This window comes from Eleutherodactylus coqui, chromosome 10 (genome assembly GCF_035609145.1).
Source record: "Eleutherodactylus coqui strain aEleCoq1 chromosome 10, aEleCoq1.hap1, whole genome shotgun sequence".
Taxonomy (NCBI): Eukaryota; Metazoa; Chordata; class Amphibia; order Anura; family Eleutherodactylidae; genus Eleutherodactylus; species Eleutherodactylus coqui.
In genome coordinates this window covers 53,968,186-53,980,786 of record NC_089846.1, presented here as the reverse complement: position 1 = coordinate 53,980,786, position 12,601 = coordinate 53,968,186, and positions in this window count along the sequence as shown.

Genomic DNA, 12,601 nt, shown 5'->3' with positions numbered 1-12,601 from the left:
TCAATATACACCTGCGGATCAAAACTACCACCTGGGGCCTCTCTTCTTACTCTATGGTAACTATTGGATGCAACCTCATTATCCCCAACATTGTCTGACAGGATGTGGAGGGGCATAAGGGCTTTGGCTAAGGCACACTCTCTTTTCCAATTACCTACCAGGCGGGTCCTCAACTTCATGTCCCCGCAAAGCCAATAAACATCTCCTAAGGACTCAACCTGGTTATGTGTCTATCCCTACCCCCCAATGTACTGTAGAAGGAGCAATATCCATTGATGAAGTTCCCTAAAAATCTCCGTCCACCCTGTCTGTTTGCATAGCAAGTGTAATTCCCGATGTAGATGGAAATTCCCCTCCCTCATCCCCTCTAACCAGTCCCAACAGGAGCAACGCCCACAGCATGACTAGGCCTGCTCCTCTGGAGGTGAGGCTTTCTTACAATGTGAAGCGTGGATCCAAGTAGGTTTTCCGTCCAGCTTCACAGCTGTGGCAGTAGTCAGGAGCACCTGGTGGGGACCATTAAAACGAGGTTCAAGGAGTATTTTCTAACAAATTCTTCACATAGACCCAATCTCTGGGGAGCAGGTCATGGGTCCCCGTGTCAGTCTCTGGATCTAGAAGGGAAGTAAACACTCAAGAATATACATTAGTTAAGTGTTTTATGAGAGCAATAACACAGTTTGTCAAGCTACCAGGGTGCATCTGGAGATATCGTGGTAAATACAATCCTAACCTTGGGGCCGACCCAAAAAGTACCTTATATGGGCTGAAGCCTATTCTGTCAGGTGTGTACGTTATGGAGAAGAGTACCAGGGGTAGGCACTCGGTCCACGGTCTATTGAGCTCTGCCATGGCCTTCTGGATTGTGGTTTCTAAGGTACCATTTAAACTTTTTGCTCTACCACTGCTTTGTGGATGGTACGGAGCATTAAAGGCCAGTTGTACCCCCAACACTTACATTACTTTCTGCATCACTTCTCCCATTGAGGGAGTACCTCGGTCACTCTCAGTTGTCTCTAGTACTCTGCACCTGTATACCACCTCAGAGATCAGTTTTTGGTGGTGGAATTTGTAAGTGGGTATGCCAGACTGGCTACCCTGAAAACGGATCTACGCAGACCAGAACAAACGCGTACCTGCCCACCCTTGGCAGTTGGAAGTAGTCTACTTGAAGACGTTGGAACGGGCAGTCAGGACGAGGGGTGCACTGCATGGGAGCTTATACAGACCTAGCCACGTTGTTCTGTGCACAAATCAGACAGCCCTGTGTGCGTTTGGCTGCCGTGACGCTAAATCCTGTTGCAGACCAGTGACTAGCAACCACATCTGTCATAGCTGTTTTTGACAGGTGTGATTTTCCGTGGGGGCTGGAACCGTGACGGGATAGGGGCCTGTGGGAGACAAGGCTTGTTGGATACCATCCATTTATCTCTAGGTGTCTCTCTGCCCCTCTCGCTGGTTCCCATTGTTCCTTTTGCCCCCTTTGGTTGCCTGCCTTTGTAACTGAATCAACAGGTCATAATCCACTGGGGGTGACATCTGAGTGGGTAACTGTATCGTCCCAACTCCTGGAGAATCAAGTGTGGGCTTCTGTCTAGCTGTCTTCACAGCCTGATCAGCCGGGTGATTTACGGTTGCCTCTTTTGTGCCATCCTTGGAGTGGCCTTTTCTTGCATTTTCAGGCCACTTTCTCAGGCAGCAAGTGGGCTTCCATTAGGGCTGGTACACCTTTTCTGGTTTTGAATTGCTTTCCTTTTTTTTTTCATTTGCTTTCAAGAATGACCTCGCTCTCCAGATGGGTCCGTGGTTATGAGCCATGCCATAGGCATAGCGAGAGTCTGTGTAGACATTAGGCACGTTCTCATGAACATGATGTTCGGCTTTGACTACATCAAGCACTGACTGTAATTGGCTGAGCGCTTAGCCAATCAGCACAGCCCTCTTAGGAGGCGGGGATTTTAAAATCCCAGCCTGCTGAAAGTGCTGGACAGCAGTGTCGGGGAGCCAGCCGGAGGACGCGTTTGAGCGGCGGAGAGGTGAGTAATTTTTATTTTTTACTTTTTTTTAACCAGTTATAGATGATTTTCAGGGAAGGGCTTATATTTCAAGTCCTTCCCCAGAAATCATACTGCGGGGTTTGCCACAAATCACTGCTTTCAATGGGACTGGCAGCAGCGCCGATCCCATTGAAAGCAATGGGATAGTATGCTGCACTTCTGCCACAGCTGTCACAGAGGATTCCTTCATCCCCGCAGTACCCGCGGGGATGAAGGAAACTCCTGCCACAGCTGTCACAGCTGTTGCAGAAGCCCCGCGGTATTCTCCTTATCTTTACAATGGGACCAGCGCTGCTGCCGCTGGCCCCATTGAAAAGACTGGCTTTTTTATCACGCTGCGAGGCGAGTGTTTTCACTTACTCTCGCAGCGCAAGAGAGAAAAAAAATGCCAGTGGGTGTCAGCCCTAAGTCAAATAACTATAGTGAAATACATATAGCTGTGCAACAAACAGACATTTTACGTTGGCCATTGCTCACCTCTATCACACCATATATACTCGAGTATAAGCAGAGTTTTTCATCACATTTTGTTGTGCTGAAAAAGCCTCCTTGACGTATACTTGAGTCAGGAAAGGGTTAAAAAAAGAAAACCTCCATACTCACCTCCCAGCCAGCGTCTGTGTCCCCAGCAGCGGTGCGGAAAGCTGCTTCAATCTCTGTGTTCCCGGTGGCGATGCGGCAAGCTGCTTGAATTCTCCCCGCTATTATCTCCCTGCTCGGCTTTCAAATCCCCCGCTGTCAGGGCTGTGTAAGTAAGCGCTGTGATTGGATCGAGCACCAGCCAATCACAGAGCTTACGGCGGGAAATGACAGGGCCAAGCAGAGAGGGGGGGGGGGGACTTGCGGTGGTTTGATCGCTCCTGCAGTATGATGTAATTCCATAGTATTAGATTTCATGTCAGATTGCAGTATAATGTATCAAGCCACTCCACAGGTATGGCTTGATAGGCAATCTGCATTTGCAGCCCTGAGGGATTTCAGAAGGCCCCCAGCTGCCATAGCAACCAAACGGCACCTTGCCATCTCATCATAAGGGGCTGGTCCGGACTCCTGAACATCTGTTGAGGCATTTATATGCCACTGCCAGAAATGACTGTGGCATTTAACCCCTTAACGACTGCCCCATCGGGAAACTACGTCCTCAGTAAGTGGGCTTTAATCCTAGAGGACGTAGTTTTATGCATCCTCTTTGGATTAATGCCCACTTGCCTGAGGACGTGACAGCTCCATACTGTCGGTGCCTGCAGGTAGCCGACAGCATGGAGCTGTCATCCCTGGATGCGGGCAGTCCCCCCTGGTATTGCGATCGGCGCTATCCAATGAATAGCGCCGATCGCAAAAAAGTAAATAAAACAGTGAAAAAAGTTAGATATTCAGCTGCCCTGATGGATCGGATCCATCAGGGCAGCTGAAAATACTCACCCGCCTTCTCCCCGCTGCCCGCTGAAGATCTGGTCCTCCTGCACCCGCCGCCGGCCTTCTGCGCATGCGCGCCAGACGATGACATCACGCGCACGTGCAGAAGCCCGGGAGTCCCCGGCAAATTTAAAAACTCCTGGCTCCCGGCTCCTGAAAGTAGCCGGAAACCAGAAGGTGTTACCGGGGACCGCTGTGAGCGGTCCCTGGGCACGCGATCGCCGCTATCCATTGGATAGCGGCGATCGCGAAAAGGTTACAAAAAGTTTTAAAAAAGGAAAGTTTCACCTCTCCTCATGGATTGGATCCATGAGGGGAGGTGAAAATACTCAACTCGGGTCCTCTGCGATGTCCCGATGTCCCAGGACCCGAAGTGCCCGTCTGTGCATGCGCGCCCGATGATTGACATCGGGCGCGTGCACAGAGGGGCTCAGGCCCCGGGAAATTTAAAATCCCTCTGCTCCAGGCTGCCATGTGTAGCCCGGAGCAGAGAGATGTCACCAGGGACATGATCACTGTCATCCAATGGATGACAGTGATCATGTAAAGTAAAAAAAAAAAGTGTAAAAAGTAAAAAAAAAAGTTTTAAAAAGTTTTAAAAAGTGAAAAAAGCTTGCATTTCATCTCCCCCCACAGATCATATCTGTGAGGGAGGATGAAATGATGTACCTAAGGCCCGTGGATTTATCCGTGGACCTTACCCCAACTTCTGCGCATGCCGCCGTCGCCACAATGGCAGACGCAGACGCAAAAGCTGTGATAATTTAAAATCTCTCCTGATCACGTGTTCGCCGTTATCCAATGGATAATGGCGATCACGTAAAAGTAAAAAAAGGTGAAGGTTCATCTCCCCTCACCGATGCGATCGGTGAGAGGAGATGAAACTTTTACCGGAGGCCTCCGTATTTCACTCCGACGCGATCTTCCTCCGTGAACTTTCCCGGATTCTGCACATGCGACCGCCGGCAAAACACCGAACACATGCGCAGGAGTCAGGGAGTGCAGGAAAATTAAAATCTCCTTGCTCCCAGGCGACCAATGGTCGCCGAGAGCCTGGAGCAGTGACGGGTGGCCTCGTTGAGTGGTCCCCGGTCACATGATAAAAAGGTAGCGATTAGAGATGAGCGAACGCGTTCGTCCGAGCTTGATATTCGTGCGAATATTAGGGTGTTCGGGATGTTCGTTATTCGTAACGAACACCATGCGGTGTTCTGGTTACTTTCACTTCCTTCCCTGAGACGTTAGCGCGCTTTTCTGGCCAATTGAAAGACAGGGAAGGCATTACAACTTCCCCCTGCAACGTTTAAGCCCTATACCACCCCCTGCTGTGAGTGGCTGGCGAGATCAGGTGTTCGCCTAATATAAAAGTCGGCCCCTCCCGCGGCTCGCCTCAGATGCGGTGTGAGTTAGATGAGGGACAGTGCTGTTTATACCGGAGCTGCTGTAGGGAAAGAATTGGTAGTTAGTGTAGGCTTCAAGACCCCCCAAAGGTCCTTATTAGGGCCACTGATAGCTGTGTGTTGGCTGCTGTTAGCAGTGGCATTTTTTTTTTCCTCAAAATCGGCTCTGCAGAGCGTTGCACCTGGCATTAGGGACAGAAGTGCTGCATAGGCAGGGAGAGTGTTAGGAGTGAGTGTAGCCTTCAAGAACCTCAACGGTCCTTTCTAGGGCCATATTTATCCGTGTGCAGTACTGTCCAGGCTGCTGTTAGCTGTGCTGCATTTTTTTTCGGCTTCTCAAAATCGCCTCTGCAGAGCATTCCACCCTCCATTGATACTGCAGGGAAAGAATTGTATAGGCAGGGCCACAACACAGTTATTATTCATAGAATATACGCAGTGCTGCCTTTTGGTGGGAAAAAACTGAAAACAAATCTATTTGTCCAGCCTCTGTCCGTCCTAACGCCTGTGGACACGTGTGAGCTGCGTGAAAAACATTGCTAAATCATACGCACCCAGCTACGCTTTACTGCTGGCTTCGCCATTTGCTTTCCTTAATTGGGAAAAAAAATACCTGCTCTGCCAGAGTTATAATAACTCTGCTACCCTCACGTTCTGTGACACATAAGCAGGGACACAGCACAGTTATTAAACTTCTCATGTTCATTGAATATACGCAGTGCTGCCTTTTGGTGGGAAAAAACTGAAAACAAATCTATTTGTCCAGCCTCTGTCCGTCCTAACGCCTGTGGACACGTGTGAGCTGCGTGAAAAACATTGCTAAATCATACGCACCCAGCTACGCTTTACTGCTGGCTTCGCCATTTGCTTTCCTTAATTGGGAAAAAAAATACCTGCTCTGCCAGAGTTATAATAACTCTGCTACCCTCACGTTTTGTGACACATAAGCATGGACACAGCACAGTTATTAAACTTCTCATGTTCATTGAATATACGCAGTGCTGCCTTTTGGTGGGAAAAAACTGAAAACAAATCTATTTGTCCAGCCTCTGTCCGTCCTAACGCCTGTGGACACGTGTGAGCTGCGTGAAAAACATTGCTAAATCATACGCACCCAGCTACGCTTTACTGCTGGCTTCGCCATTTGCTTTCCTTAATTGGGGAAAAAAAATACCTGCTCTGCCAGAGTTATAATAACTCTGCTACCCTCACGTTCTGTGACACATAAGCAGGGACACAGCACAGTTATTAAACTTCTCATGTTCATTGAATATACGCAGTGCTGCCTTTTGGTGGGAAAAAACTGAAAACAAATCTATTTGTCCAGCCTCTGTCCGTCCTTACGCCTGTGGACACGTGTGAGCTGCGTGAAAAACATTGCTAAATCATACGCAGCCAGCTACGCTTTACTGCTGGCTTCGCCATTTGCTTTCCTTAATTGGGAAAAAAAATACCTGCTCTGCCAGAGTTATAATAACTCTGCTACCCTCACGTTCTGTGACACATAAGCAGGGACACAGCACAGTTATTAAACTTCTCATGTTCATTGAATATACGCAGTGCTGCCTTTTGGTGGGAAAAAACTGAAAACAAATCTATTTGTCCAGCCTCTGTCCGTCCTAACGCCTGTGGACACGTGTGAGCTGCGTGAAAAACATTGCTAAATCATACGCACCCAGCTACGCTTTACTGCTGGCTTCGCCATTTGCTTTCCTTAATTGGGAAAAAAAATACCTGCTCTGCCAGAGTTATAATAACTCTGCTACCCTCACGTTCTGTGACACATAAGCAGGGACACAGCACAGTTATTAAACTTCTCATGTTCATTGAATATACGCAGTGCTGCCTTTTGGTGGGAAAAAACTGAAAACAAATCTATTTGTCCAGCCTCTGTCCGTCCTAACGCCTGTGGACACGTGTGAGCTGCGTGAAAAACATTGCTAAATCATACGCACCCAGCTACGCTTTACTGCTGGCTTCGCCATTTGCTTTCCTTAATTGGGAAAAAAAATACCTGCTCTGCCAGAGTTATAATAACTCTGCTACCCTCACGTTCTGTGACACATAAGCAGGGACACAGCACAGTTATTAAACTTCTCATGTTCATTGAATATACGCAGTGCTGCCTTTTGGTGGGAAAAAACTGAAAACAAATCTATTTGTCCAGCCTCTGTCCGTCCTAACGCCTGTGGACACGTGTGAGCTGCGTGAAAAACATTGCTAAATCATACGCACCCAGCTACGCTTTACTGCTGGCTTCGCCATTTGCTTTCCTTAATTGGGGAAAAAAAATACCTGCTCTGCCAGAGTTATAATAACTCTGCTACCCTCACGTTCTGTGACACATAAGCAGGGACACAGCACAGTTATTAAACTTCTCATGTTCATTGAATATACGCAGTGCTGCCTTTTGGTGGGAAAAAACTGAAAACAAATCTATTTGTCCAGCCTCTGTCCGTCCTAACGCCTGTGGACACGTGTGAGCTGCGTGAAAAACATTGCTAAATCATACGCACCCAGCTACGCTTTACTGCTGGCTTCGCCATTTGCTTTCCTTAATTGGGAAAAAAAATACCTGCTCTGCCAGAGTTATAATAACTCTGCTACCCTCACGTTCTGTGACACATAAGCAGGGACACAGCACAGTTATTAAACTTCTCATGTTCATTGAATATACGCAGTGCTGCCTTTTGGTGGGAAAAAACTGAAAACAAATCTATTTGTCCAGCCTCTGTCCGTCCTAACGCCTGTGGACACGTGTGAGCTGCGTGAAAAACATTGCTAAATCATACGCACCCAGCTACGCTTTACTGCTGGCTTCGCCATTTGCTTTCCTTAATTGGGGAAAAAAAATACCTGCTCTGCCAGAGTTATAATAACTCTGCTACCCTCACGTTCTGTGACACATAAGCAGGGACACAGCACAGTTATTAAACTTCTCATGTTCATTGAATATACGCAGTGCTGCCTTTTGGTGGGAAAAAACTGAAAACAAATCTATTTGTCCAGCCTCTGTCCGTCCTAACGCCTGTGGACACGTGTGAGCTGCGTGAAAAACATTGCTAAATCATACGCACCCAGCTACGCTTTACTGCTGGCTTCGCCATTTGCTTTCCTTAATTGGGAAAAAAAATACCTGCTCTGCCAGAGTTATAATAACTCTGCTACCCTCACGTTCTGTGACACATAAGCAGGGACACAGCACAGTTATTAAACTTAGATTATTCATTCACTAGAGGCAGTGGGGCCTTTCGTTTTCCCAAAAGGGCAAAAATTATATTTGGCCTGCAGTCTTGCGCCAATTTATTTCCTGCCTGTTAAATCAAATCACTGGTAATACAGCATGCTGAGGGGTAGGGGTAGGCCTAGAGGACGTGGACGCGGCCGAGGACGCGGAGGGCCAAGTCAGGGTGTGGGCACAGCCCGAGCTCCTGATCCCGGTGTGTCGCAGCCGACTGCTGCGCGATTAGGAGAGAGGCACGTTTCTGGCGTCCCCACATTCATCGCCCAATTAATGGGTCCACGCGGGAGACGGTTATTAGAAAATGAGCAGTGTGAGCAGGTCCTGTCCTGGATGGCAGAAAGTGCTTCGAGCAACCTATCGTCTACCCGCAGTTCTGCGCCGTCCACTGCTGCAAATCCGAATCCTCTGTCTGCTGCTCCTCCTTCCTCCCAGCCTCCTCACTCCACTACAATGACACCTGCTCAGGAGCGGGAACACTCCCAGGAACTGTTCTCGGGCCCCTGCTCAGATTGGGCAGCAGCGGTTCCTCTCCCACCAGAGGAGTTTATAGTCACTGATGCCCAACCATTCGAAAGTTCCCGGGGTCCGGGGGATGAGGCTGGGGACTTCCGCCAACTGTCTCAACAACTTTCTGTGGGTGAGGAGGACGATGACAATCATACACAGTTGTCTTGCAGTGAGGTAGTAGTAAGGGCAGTAAGTCCGAGGGAGCAGCGCACAGAGGATTCGGAGGAAGAGCAGCAGGACGATGAGGTGACTGACCCCACCTGGTGTGCAACGCTTACTCAGGAGGACAGGTCTTCAGAGGGGGAGTCAAGGGCATCAGCAGGGCAGGTTGCAAGAGGCAGTGCGGTGGCCAGGGCCAGGGGTAGAGGCAGGGCCAGACCGAATAATCCACCAAGTGTTTCCCAAAGCGCCCCCTCGCGCCATGCCACCCTGCAGAGGCCGAGGTGCTCTAAGGTCTGGCAGTTTTTCACAGAGACGCCTGACGACTGACGAACAGTGGTGTGCAACCTTTGTTGCGCAAAGCTCAGCCGGGGAGCCAACACCAACAGCCTCACCACCACCACCATGCGCAGGCATATGATGGCCAAGCACCCCACAAGGTGGGACGAAGGCCGTTCACCGCCTCCGGTTTGCACCCCTGCCTCTCCCCCTGTGCCCCAACCTGCCACTGAGATGCAACCCCCCTCTCAGGACACAGGCACGACCGTCTCATGGCCTGCACCCACACCCTCACCTCCGCTGTCCTCGGCCCCATCCACCAATGTCTCGCACCGCACAGTCCAGCCGTCGCTAGCGCAACTGTTGGAGCGCAAGCGCAAGTACGCCGCCACGCACCCGCACGCTCAAACGTTAACCGTCCGCATCGCAAAATTCATCAGCCTTGAGATGCTGCCGTATAGGGTTGTGGAAACGGAGTCCTTCAAAAGTATCATGGAGGCGGCGGCCCCGCGCTACTCAGTTCCCAGTCGCCACTACTTTTCCCGATGTGCCGTCCCAGCCCTGCACGACCACGTCTCCCGCAACATTGTACGCGCCCTCACCAACGCGGTTACTGCCACGGTCCACTTAACTACGGACACGTGGACAAGCACAGGCGGGCAGGGCCACTACATCTCCCTGACGGCACATTGGGTGAATTTAGTGGAGGCTGGGACAGAGTCAGAGCCTGGGACCGCTCACGTCCTACCCACCCCCAGAATTGCGGGCCCCAGCTCGGTGCTAGTATCTGCGGAGGTGTATGCTTCCTCCACTAAAGCACCCTCCTCCTCCTCCTCCTCTGTCTCGCAATCAAGATGTGTTAGCAGCAGCATGTCGCCAGCAGTCGGTGTCGCGCGGTGTGGCAGCACAGCGGTGGGCAAGCGTCAGCAGGCCGTGCTGAAACTACTCAGCTTAGGCGATAAGAGGCACACGGCCCACGAACTGCTGCAGGGTCTGACAGAGCAGACCGACCGCTGGCTTGCGCCGCTGAGCCTCCAACCGGGCATGGTCGTGTGTGACAACGGGTGTAACCTGGTGGCGGCTCTGCAGCTTGGCAGCCTCACGCACGTGCCATGCCTGGCCCACGTCTTTAATTTGGTGGTTCAGCGCTTTCTGAAAAGCTACCCACGCTTGTCAGACCTGCTCGTAAAGGCGCGCCGGCTCTGCGCACATTTCCGCAAGTCCCACACGGACGCTGCCACCCTGCGCACCCTGCAACATCACTTTAAGCTGCCAGTGCACCGACTGCTGTGCGACGTGCCCACACGGTGGAACTCTACGCTCCACATGTTGGCCAGGCTCTATGAACAACGTAGAGCTATAGTCGAATACCAACTCCAACATGGGCGGCGCAGTGGGAGTCAGCCTCCTCAATTCCTTTCAGAAGAGTGGGCCTGGTTGGCAGACATCTGCCATGTCCTTGGTAATTTTGAGGAGTCTACCCAGGTGGTGAGCGGCGATGCTACAATCATTAGCGTCACCATTCCTCTGCTATGCATCTTGAGAAATTCCCTGCAAACCATAAAGGCAGCTGCTTTGCGCTCGGAAACGGGGGCGGGGGAAGACAGTATGCCGCTGGATAGTCAGGGCACCCTCCTGTCTATTTCTCAGCGCGTACAGGAGGAGGAGGAGGAGCATGAGGAGGATGAGGGGGAAGAGACAGCTTGGGCCGCTGCTGACGGTACACCGGCTGATTGCCTGTCATCCTTTCAGCGTGTATGGCCTGAGGAGGAGGAGGAGGAGGAGGAGGAGGATCCTGAAAGTGATCTTCCTAGTGAGGACAGCCATGTGTTGCGTACTGGTACCCTGGCACACATGGCTGACTTCATGTTAGGATGCCTTTCTCGTGACCCTCGCGTTGCACGCATTCTGGCCACGACGGATTACTGGGTGTACACACTGCTCGATCCACGGTATAAGGAGAACCTGCCCACTCTGATTCCCGAAGAGGAAAGGGGTTCGAGAGTGTTGCTATACCACAGGACCCTTGCGGACAAGCTGATGGTAAAATTCCCAGCCGACAGCGCTAGTGGCAGAAGGCGCAGTTCCGAGGGCCATGTTGCAGGGGATGTGCGTAGATCGAGCAGCATGTACATCCCAGGCAGTGCAACAGTCTTTAACCCCTTCATGACATGGCCTATTTTGGCGTTGAGGACCAAGCGATTTTTTGGTATTTTTCCATCTCCATTTTTCAAAAGCCATAACTTTTTTATTTTTCCGTGGACGCGGCCGTATAAGGGCTTGTTTTTTGCGTGGCGAACTGTAGTTTTTATCGATGCCAATTTTGGGTACATAGACTATATTGTAAATTTTTTTTTTTTTTTTTAATGATAGCAGAGAGAGAAAACGCATCAATTCTGCCATAGATTTTTTTTTTTTTTTTTTACACCGTTAATCATGCAGCATAAATGAGACTTTCCATTTTTTCTGCGGACCGGTACAGTTACAACGATACCAAAATTCTAACATTTTTTTTAGGTTTTCCCACTTTTCTGCAATAAAAACCCTTTTTTTTGGAAATCTTTTTTCTATTCTAAATTGCTGCATTCAAAGTCACGTAACTTTTTTATTTTTTGATGTACGGAGCTCTATGGGGGCTTATTTTTTGCGAGACGAGCTGTAGATTTTATTGGTACCATTTTGGCGTACATACGACTTTTTTGATCACTTTTATTGCGTTTTTAGTGAGGCAAAATGCTAAAAATGAGCATTTTGCCTCAGTTTTTTAGCTTTTTTTTTAGCGTTTTTTTCGGTGCACAGTCAAAAGCATGTGCAACTTATTGTACGCATCATTACGGACGCGACAATACCAAATATGTGGGGGGTTATTTTTTTTTTACCTTTTTTTATGCTAATCTGAGAAAAAGCATAAAAAATGGTTTTTTTACTCTTTTTTTTTTACATTTTTTTTAATTCATTTTTTAAATCTTTCTTTTTTTTACACTGTTTGTGTCCCTCTGAGGGACTTTAATCACTGCCCTGATGATCGCTGTCATAAGGCATGGCAGAGCTATTGCTCTCCCATGCCTTATCGCTCATACAGCGATCTCAGGCATAGGCAATACAGGACGCCAGTGTCTGGCGTCCTGTTGCCATGGTGACAGGCCGGGCTCTCGCGATGACATCGCGAGTTCCGGCCGGAGACACAGAGGGAGCCGCGCTCCCGCTGTGAACTCTTCCCCTGCCGCGATCTACTTAGATCGCGGCAGGGAAGGGGTTAAAAGTGGCGGGCGCATCTCCGATGTCCCCCCGCTGCTGCAGCGAGACGCCGGCTGTGACTGACAGCCGGCTCCCGCTGCGGGATAGCGCTGGATCACATATGATCCAGCGCTATCTCCAGGACGTAAGTTTACGCCCTGTTGCGGGAAGTACCCCGCTCCCAGGACGTAAACTTACGCCCTGCAGCGGGAATGGGTTAAGGGCCTGGCCAGCTTTATGGCTCCCCACCAAGACTGTGTCACCGCTCCCCAGTCACGGCTGAGTCGGCGGGAGCACTGTAA